We start from the raw sequence: 10,725 nt of genomic DNA on the forward strand, positions 1-10,725 counted from the left end.
CTCTCTCTCTCTCTCACGAGCCGAGCGCGCAACGAGACTGCGCCCATCATCACAGCGCGGAACAATGGCAGCATCCAGCTCCTGACTCACTGATGGAGACGTGCTGGAGCAGATGAGAGCGCTTCAGCGGAGATTTGAACACACGCTCCTGCTGTCATCACGGATGGAGCGATAGAGGAGCGCGGTTCTCCATCACTGACGGGAGGCGCGTCCACCTGCTCTCTGACGGAGGCCCGGGATGCGCGAGAAAACATGCTCAAGTGCCTCTGATCACGGAAATTGTTTCCACATACGAGCTCTTTTGTGGCGTTAAAAGCTCTCGGCGTTTAGAAATAGGCACTGATCTGGCCGCGTAAGGAACGGGTAAGTCATCCGGCGTGCCGTTCTGCATGAGATACGGATGAAAACGCATCACTTTATCGATATGCATGCATTGCATGACTCTTCCAACACAGTGCGCGCTGGTATTATGAGATATGAGGAGGAGGAGGTGTTCGTAGTGTGTGTAGTAATGTTACTTTTGGGCTCATGAAACCCTGCACACTTCTGACACTTGTCTCAAAACCAAGCGATTTTCGGGCATGTTTCTTAAAACCTAGTGAGCTGCCTATGTAGACAGCGTGTTTGGGCACCATAGTCTCATTGGAACATCATGATCTCAAGAGCTGCTCATATAGATGCTTTTGGTCACCATGGTCTACCTTGACATTATGGTTTCCTACCTAGAGGGCATTTTTGGGAGCTTTAGTGTAAAAAACATAAAGTGTTGGCTAACTAGACTGCGTTTTTTTGGAGGGCATCACATGGACTGGTAAGCGGACTGCTTGTTTAGACATCATATTTGGATATCATAGCTCAAAACTATAGTGAGCTGCCTACCCAGACAGCAATTTTGGCCATCAAAGGCACAGTCTTATATATGCCCAAAGATGCTGTCTAGTTAAGTGTTCTTGCCTAATGCTTTTATCGTCTTGTGCCAAAAAGTACTGAAATGCATTATGCACAAGTCCCTTCGAGATTCATATTTGGTAACAGTACAGAAATGCAGCATTCGTCTTATCAACCTCAAGTTCTTTAGGTTTCAGTAACAATTTCATGTCTGAGTATTACTGACTGACTTGGGCAGCATTTGTGGACATGATGGTCTCAGAACCTAGTGGCCACTGCTGACCGTCCAGGTTCTGTTTGAGACACCCGGGGAGGGGGTCAGTAGATTTGGGGAGACTATAGGACGTGCCAAAGACGCTTGATCCAGGATGCATTTTAGGAATTATACGGAGGGCCTGAAATCTTGTGTTAGTGCAGATCTGATCATCTGTGGCGACTGATTGTTTGTAGTCTTATAAAAGAACTGAATCACATTCCGATTGAATCCGTTGGCAGTTTTTAACACTCTGTCAGCCCAATCTGTGCCGCTCACTCACTGAGTCACAAGTCTATCAATGGGCTAGTGTTTTTCTTTCGTTCTTTTCTCCAGCGTTTAGTCATAACGTCTGCTGGTTTTCTTCTCTATGGTCTTCACAACAATGCCCTCAGAGATGATGGCTATGAGGATGAATGTTTTTTGAGGGGACCAGATGGCATCATGAAGTATTTGAACCCGGAGCCAAAGTGAGATTCTTTATTTACTTGCACGAGAAAGATATTTGTTAAAGTGAAATAATTGAAGGTCTCGGCTGTAATGCATCCATTTTTCTTTTTTGTTGTTGTGATTGTTCTCTATCCTTTTTAATTCCATGACATTCCAGTTCTGGCTTCTGAATACTGATTTATCCTTCACTATTCAGCATTCTTTTAAATTCACGCATTGTTTTTGTTTTCATGCATCTCTTTATGAAACAGCTCACTTGCATTGATTTGAGTTGAACTCCAAGCGTTGTCGCTGTTGTTGTGAGTGTATTGTTTTGTGCGTTTAATTGAAAGACCTTGGCCTAAGGGATTTCTGGAAGCTACTACTACTAAGCTACTGCGGCAGCAAAAATCCCTTGTTAGCCACATTACAACAACAGTTTTGCTAAGTGATTATGTAGCTAGAATCTACCTAGATGAGTCACAGAAACCAAGTATGTGTAAATTAGTGAGATCAAAGCTGATTAATCGGTTATAATTTTGTCATTTTGAAATTATCAACATTAAATCGTATATGTGGCCATTGAACCAAATTTATGTCAGTTCCTAAAACTACCAATAGGCTCATCTGCGCCCATCATCAATGCAATGAAATTTGGCATAAATATCACTCATGCACATTTATTAAATGCAGTCTTTTATCGTAGCTATTATTGATCAAGTCAAGTCACCATTATTTATGTAGTGTTTCAATCAATGCAGATTGTGTCAAAGCAGCTTTACAGTATTAAACAGGGAGATAGTGTGCCAGACGAAACCAGCTGTTTAATTCTAGGTTGCAACAAACAATGATTTGATCTGGTATCAGTTATCTATCTGTCATCTATTGATCTGTTATCAGTTGCTCTCTGGTTATTAAAATCATCCATTGGCCATTAGAAAACCCAAATAGTCCCAGCAATCATTTCAACCATATACTACCATAATTTGCATTGTCCACACTACATTTGTGTCACATCCTACCACTGGGTCATGATGTGTTTCATTTTTCGACAGCTGTGATTTTCTGTGTTTGAGTCATATATTGCAGCGTGTCTTTCTGTCGGACCATGGATAAGCTCAGTGAGGCAGGCTGCTGCGCTGTAATTAAACAGCGAGGTGAGGTCCAATATGATATTGTTCAGCTTCTTGATTGCTTTTCATGGCTGGAGGGGGAGAGAGCTCAGGCTTCTCCTGAGGGACTGAGCCACATCGTCCATTCATGCTTTTACAGACTTCCTGAGATCTACACACACTGATAGCTCCAGCTATCTGCTCCCCTGAGGCTGACGTTCATGAGCATTAGTTGATGTTTTGCCTATTAAAAAAAAAAAGTATTCCCATTGATTGGATATCATCCTCTAATTGACAGAACTGAGATATTAGCAGTTCTTCTAGAATAGTTTTTGGTGTTAGCCGTGCTTTTGTCATGGTGTTGCAGTGTAAGTGAACGCTTCAGTAGAGCGGCCTAATTGGACAGGATTTTGGGTCATCATGGTCTGAAAACATAGTGAACCGTCTAGACGGCATGTTTGGGCATTGTGGTTTTAAAACCTAGCGAGCTGCCAAACTAGATGGCATTTAAAGCATTGTAGTCTCAAGATCCAGTCATGTGCCACGGGAGCTGCCTACGCTCAAAATAAAGGTTCTTTATTGGCATCTGCAGATCCACGAAGACCCTTTAACATCCATGGAACCTCCCATTGCACAAAAGTGCTCTTTAGATGATTTAAATGTTCTTCACACCAAGAAGGAATGGTTAGTTTAGGAACTGTTCACTGAAAGGTTCTTTTGGGAACCTAAAATGGTTCTTCTATGGCAGTGGTTCCCAATCCTGGTCCTGGAGAACCCCCAACACTGCACGTGTTTGGTGTCTCTCTTATCTGACACTCACATTTGAGGTCTTGGAGTCTTCACTAATGAGCTGATGAGTTGAATCAGGTGTGTTTGAATAGGGAGACATCTAAAATGTGCAGTGTTGGGGGTTCTCCAGGACCAGGATTGGGAACCACTGTTCTATGGCATCACTGGAAAAGCCTAGTTTTGGAATCTTTATTTTTAAGAGCAGACTGGATTTTTGGGCGTCATGGATTCAAAACCTAGTGAGATGCCTACCTAGATTGCATTTCTGGCATTGTAGCCTCAAAACATAAGCTGCCAACATAGAAAGAATATAGTCATAATAACCTCGAGTGTGCTGCTAACCTAGATGGCATTCTTGTGCATGATGGTTTGAGCTGTATATGTAGATGGCATTTTTAGGCATATTGGTCTCAAAACATGGTCTCAAGCTGTCTGCACAAACCACATTTTAACCTGGGTGTGTTTTGAGAAGTGCTCCTATGGTGTCCTCTAGAGGTTTATAGCCATGTTCTAATAGTATTTGTGGTGCTGTTACAGTGTAAGTAAACCCTTCAGGAAAGCTGTATACTTCCTCTTTCTGGCACACAGCACATTTTTCTACTCATTCTTGGCACACAGTAAAGTGATCGTCTTTGTTTCCCTCACATTTAAAAGCATATTAAAATGCCATGTGCATGGAACACGCTGTATCTGGTTTAACTATGCTATAATGTACAGAACACACTCATCGTTCTGTCTGATGTGATAATTTAGTGTGGAAGTACACATCTGAATAAGCAGAGCTGTTTGGCTCAAGTAGCTCTTGATGGAGCTGTTTTTTTTTCCCCAATGTGAATGGTGTGGTGGTTTTACGCTACATGTAAATTGCTGGGCTGTAGTGGCTGTGGTCAAGAGCTCTTTGACGAAATCATATTCCAGCCATGTGCGACTCGGAGAGTTGTCAACAGTGTGCTGATTCACATAGAGATGACTGCAGGTGCAATGCAACGCTTTATTTCATCAAAACAGGAGGCAAAATCACGACTGTCTAAAAGCGAATGGTCTTCTCCACATGAAATATCATTGTAATTGCATTTTTGTAGAGATTCAAACAGTCGCCCAAAGACAAGCTCAGTGGTTGCTGTGCAATTTCTGAAAACGTCACCAACTGATGTTTTTTTGTCCTAATTTGTTTTTACTAACATCTCCAAAGCAGTTTGTTGAAGTTAAGCAAGCACAACTAAAACAAAACTCAATAAAAAAAATAGCTTAAAGATGAAACTTTAATGGCCAATAGAAAGTTTTTATGGCCAAAAGATTTTCTCAATTCAAACACAATTGCGGAATTATTCTTTTGCTGGTAATACATTAATTTAATTCTCCTCTATTAATAGTTAAATCTTTAAAGAGTACAGAGAATATAAAAACATGTGATCAACATTAGTAGTTGAGTTTTTTTCAATATCCAATTCTAACTATAGAGTTATGCAGGGAGAATTTTACAGCTTCAATGAACGCTTTTCACAAAAACTTGATTACAGAGGCAGAATCTTCATTAATAAAGTCTTATTTTCATGCAGTTCACATACACAGCCTCATATGTATGGGTCGGTAGCTCATGCGATACGGTGTTGAAGGGTTGTCAAAAAAAATTCGAATTTCGAATATTCGTCGAAATCAAAACTGAAACAAAGCCGTTCACACAGAACGCGTGTTTTGCGCATTTTCTAGAGGGACATCTATCACTGTTACACTCGCGTCTCGCACAAAAGAGCCGCATGTTTAGAAAGCCATGTAAAATTAATGCAAGTTTAACTTTGAAAAAATTGCACTTGTGCAGTGAAGCGTTCCAGTGTGAGTCCTGTAAAACTATGGTTCAGCAAAACAGCTCAAACCCGCGTAGAATAAGTCTAAATATGTGAATGTGTTTTTATATCACTTTTGCTTTTGTTAACACTATCGGGTAGGTTTAGGGTTGGGTTTGGTGTATGTTATTTTCAAAAATGCTAGCCCATTAACCTTTTAGCGACACTCACTGGACATTTGAATTCTGAACCGCCGCAATACGTACCTGTTCCAACGTAATAAAAACGCAACAATATGTGCCTGTGTCAACATATATAAACGAGGACATGGTCACGTTTTGAGCAAGCATTTTAGCGCCACTCACTGGACATTTCACTTTGAAACTGTGGTGAAATGCGCAAGAAGCAATGTAATATCTTGCCGAAATGTCACAACAGGTGTTTTCCAGTGAGCCTGGGTTGGAATGGATATGCACTGTAATGGACTATAGCTGTGGTAAAAAATAATTTACGGAAACTGAATACAAATGTCATTATATATTAGAATGAGTGGCGACATAATACATGCATAATATATAGAGGCTTCTCAGAAAGCACTCCTGCTTTATCTTTAATTGTGTGCTCGCTGGCGTTTTCATTACCCAACCCCCCATCATCAGTGGCCTGCAGTGACACTAGAGTCTTTGTGTCTCTCAGCTCTTACGCTGCCGGCTCTGGTTTCAGGATCTGCCGCTGGAGCGCAGGAGCGGGTCAGAGAGGCCGTCTTTTAACACCACCAAATGAGCTGAAAAAATGAGTCACAATGTTTCATGCTCGTCTCTTTCATCCAATTTTTCAAAGGTTGGTATGATGGTGTAATGGTTAAAGATGTGGGCTGTTAACTCAGGGCTACTAGGATCAGACCTCTGTAGGGTCAATTTATGAAGCTAAGAAGTTAGATTTCATATGTCATTAGGTGTCAACCAAAAAGAATAGATGGGAAATACGGGTTGCTTGGATAGATTTTCAATGCATTTAAAAGTATTATTAGTGAAAAGCCAAAACCATCAAAACGGTTACTCATAAAAGCATACAGATCAGAAGGCTTTCACGTTGCTGCATTATCAAAGGACAATCATATCATGACTTTTTAAAAAAAATTGTTGTAACCAGAATTATTACATACACTCTTAGAAAAAAAGGTACAAAAGCTGTCACCAGGGTGTTACCCTTTCAAAAGGTACTCATTTGTACTCTTCAGGTATTAATGTGAACCTTTAAGGTACTAATTTGCATCTTTTAGGGGTAAATAAGGTATTTTTATGGATAATGAGGTTCTTTTGAAAAGAATATTGGGTAATACTTTATTTTAAGGTGTCCTTGTTACAAGTTACACGTACTTGCTATTATAATAACAATTAATTATGCATAATTACATGCAAGTAGCCCTAAACCAAACCCTAATCTTAACCCTAATATATATAATAAGTACATGTAGTTAATTAATATTACTCAGTTCTTGAATGCATAATTACACTGTAACAAAGACACCTTAAAATAAAGTGTAACCGAATATTGTATATTCTTGGTATAACTTAATTACAGTATAATGTCAAGTTTTGTACTGTGCAGCAGTAGGAAAGCGTTTTAGTGTGTTTAAAGTGCTGTGGTTGTCAGATGATAAGCTTTAAACTCCTTTATTCTCGGAGAGGCTGGCAGTGTCATGTTTTGAAGTCCTTTGACTCAAATGATTTCTGTAGTTCAGAGCAGAGATTTCTGAAGGATGTTAGGATTTCTATGAGGTTGAAGCCTACATCATTTTAAACACATGCTTTGTACAACATAGTGTTACATTTTTTATCCCAGCTGCCAGCGCCAATCGCATTGAGAAAAGTTCTTACTGTCTGTCAAACAGTACACGTAAGGAAATGACCCAAGGGCAGTCTTACACATGGATAGTCAAGAGTGAAGCTCGAGAATTGTATTGCATTGACACAAACAGTGACTCGCAGTGTCTTGTTTGAAATGAGCCACTCCACAAACAGCAGCACCTGTCACTAAAACATGTGATTTGCTTCCTCATATTTGCTGGTTTAATGTAAAGAATATTCACACGTGTCCCAGGAAGTTCTGAGAAAACAGTGCATTGATTTCAGACTCTGATTGCACCGTATACCGTCATATCTCCTCCTGCTCTCCTGTAAAGCGTGTCTCATCTCTCAGTGTAGGCAGCGAGGCTTTCACCTGTTTGTAGACTCACTCGTGGCCAGCTGGCAGACAGGGCCGTCATCAGCATGCGATGGCACACTGGGACCTGTCAAGGGTTTGTTTCTCCTCCTCACTGTACTCAAGACATTAAAACACAGCACCAGATCCAAACAGGGTTTTCTGAGTGGAAGAGGAGGAAGGAAAACTGCTTTTTATTCATTATTAATCCACATATCTGCTCTGACGCCTTCAGCGCCACCAGTTAATTTTCTATTAAAGTCCAAATTTGCTTAATTTCTTCATTTGTAGAGCACACTCTTTCATTGATGAATCAGTAGGAAGTCAAATCAGTAAGACGTGGCATATTTAATCATAATTGTATTAATAACAGCACTCTCAATTCGTGTTCCTCGTAGTTAGTCTGACTCACACATTAACCCCAGTTCAGTAGTGCTAACGATGACAACAGTTCGGTCTGAAACCCTAGTGATCCGCCTACCTAGACAGCATTTTTAGGCATTGAAGGCAGTTTTGCAAGTCTAGAGAAATGGGGAATGAAATTATATACTCAATTTAATACTGAAAGTAAAAAATTGCAATCCAATTAAAAACTTAAAACTGACTATTTTACAGTGTTTTGCTTGTGCACTATTTATTTCTTCTGCTTATTAGAGTATTGCATTGTTAGCTTAGCAACATGCTATGGTTATCAAACTCTATTGATCACTTATGTGTAGAATTGTCTGGTATGACAGCACACGCTGTACCATGTAAACAGTGTTGCAGATGGGAGCTTTCACAGTGTAAACAGTTTTGATTTTAATGGGAAAGCATTGTGCCACTAGATGCTGTGTTTATAATTGCTGAGCAACGCCACGACTTGCTGCATTAATATAGAATTCATCATCAACTTTGCCATCATTATCATAATGGTAGTTTTTAATGTGTTGCATAATGTTTTAACTCAGTTGTTCATAACATGAAGCTATTTTTGCACTGGATTTGTTTGTTTGCGGCAAGCCCTAATAATAAAAATGAAGATTCAAATGAGAAAAGTTTGACTTATTTGCCTTAGAAGTTTCCTATTTAGAGTAGTGAAGCAGTGCACTAGTCTTTGGAGCAGAGCAGAAGTATTAGCAAGGACAGTCGTTTTTTTACGAGAGAGCTAATGTATCTGTGGCAGTGATGAGCAGACCGCTCACATGCACCTCTATGTTTTTCAAAACAAGCAGGCATGTTAAATCAGCCGCCCCTGGGCTTTGACTGAAGAATAGGGCTTCTGGGGAGGCAGAGGCAGAACAACACTCTCATTCCTGCTCTTACTCGTCAGTTCAGCACTCTAATGAAGATGCACCGAGCCGCCACGCCGTTTCTTAAATCTATGTGCCGCTGAGTTCTTGTAAACAAAGACCGATATGAGCACTGCCGTCAGTGTAGATGCAGGAACATGAGTTTGAGAACACAGTGCTTCTTAACTTGTTTCTTAATGTTTAACTCATGAACTCCAGACGAGCCCTTCTGCTGATTTGTCAATGCATTGGTGCAGTTTTGATTGTTCATCTGGGGCTCCCATGCTTTTTTATCAGCTGAACCCCTTTGACATAAAGGATTTTCTTAAAAAAAAAAAAAAGATTTTAAGATAGATAATATTTTAATAATTTAACAGCACATTTGCATGTAATGTAAAATGTACTCTATGAGAATAATAATAATATATGTTATTATTATATTAATTATCACTATTTTTACTCTAAGTATACAAAATAAAGATAAAAATATACAGTATTACTGCTGTAATAAAAATTCTATAAACAGATAAAATGTTAAAAAATTGCATTTGATAATTACAATAGTAACTTTATTTTACACTATGAGCTACACTATTAATATGTCTAATATGCAACTCACTGTTTGGCAAACCCTGATGTTTAAACAGAAATATATGGAAAATATAATGCAGATGTATTAAATAATAAATTTCCGTATATGGGAAACAATATATTGCAATATGTATATGTTGATACATATAAAAAAATACATATATAGCAATGAAGAAAAAAAAACTGCACTACATTTTTACATGCAATAGCTTTATTGGAATACTGAAATTAATTTCTCAATAATTAATTTTGTCATAAAACTGAACACATATTATCTCACTCTATTGTTTGCATCGTTACAGAATTCATATATGAAAATATGTGTCTTCGAATATAAGGAAAACACCTGGAAAATTTACTGAAAACAAATATTAGAAGTTCTTGATTTTTTGGACAGTTGGATACCTCGTTAAAGCCATAGAAAACACAGGGGGTGAAAAATGATATTTGACATTTATAATTTAATCAACTGAGTGCTTTATGTACTATATATATATTTATACTAATACATGGATATGAATCACAATATATATTTTCCTCATAATTTAGTACATACTGTATATAGTACATGTTCCCACATAAATGTGAATAGGCTATATAAAGTGCATGTATGTTCAAATATATGTACTACACACACATTTAACTTATATGTACATCAATGCACTTTGAAAGGCATTACTGAATATAAAAATATAAGTAAATATATTCTTACATATTTGTCAATATATGAAATGTGGCAATTCCTTATGTATTATTCAGTATATACACAAAGATCTAAGACTTTTTCTATGTACACAAAAGGCCTATTTCTCTCAAATATTGTTCACAAATCTGTCTAAATCTGTGTTAGTGAGCACTTCTCCTTTGCCAAGATTTGGTTTTTCCCGTTCCTGTCCTTATGTTCATTTGTTCCAGGTCTTCCTTGTTTAGTTCATTTGCTCCCAGGTGTGTCCCATTAGTTACTGTGTATTTAAAGTATGTTCTGCCCCTCGTTTCCCGTCCGCTGTTAAATGTCATTTTGTGTTCACTTTGACTTCCCATGTTCTTGTGTTCCCCGCGTTGTGTTCATTAAAGTCTTTGTAATTTACTTTACTCCTCGTCTCCTCGCTTCTTCGTTCCCGTGCTCCCCGTGTGAATCGTGACAGAACAACGGACCAAAACAGTAAGCGGCGCCCCTTCTCCCATGTTTTTGTTTTCTTTTTGAATAGTCTTTTGTTTTCCCGTACTTCTCCCCGTGCTATGAGGACCGCCCTGCTGTCAAGCCCGCCGGCCGCGCCGTTGTCAAGTCCACCGGCCGCGGTACCCACAAGCCCGCCGGCCGCCCCAGAGCTTGCTCCAGTGTCGGCTCCAGCCCCAGAGCTTGCTCCTGTGTCGGCTCCAGCCCCAGAGCTCGCTCCAGTGTC

The 10,725-nt window shown here is 39.3% G+C and overlaps 1 protein-coding gene across 1 annotated transcript in view; it reads left to right on the forward strand.

The window, feature by feature from the left end:
• The first annotated feature begins 112 nt into the window (after positions 1–112).
• LOC107573674 (protein KIAA2022-like) overlaps positions 113–10,725 on the forward strand; it is a 67,317-nt gene continuing 56,704 nt past the window's right edge. The window contains exon 1 of the mRNA XM_016260117.1: positions 113–363. The gene's annotated coding sequence lies outside the window, so the exon portion shown is untranslated. The remainder of the gene's footprint in view (positions 364–10,725) is intronic.

This window comes from Sinocyclocheilus grahami, unplaced genomic scaffold (genome assembly GCF_001515645.1).
Source record: "Sinocyclocheilus grahami isolate Dianchi unplaced genomic scaffold, SAMN03320097.WGS_v1.1 scaffold2003.1, whole genome shotgun sequence".
NCBI lineage: Eukaryota > Metazoa > Chordata > Actinopteri > Cypriniformes > Cyprinidae > Sinocyclocheilus > Sinocyclocheilus grahami.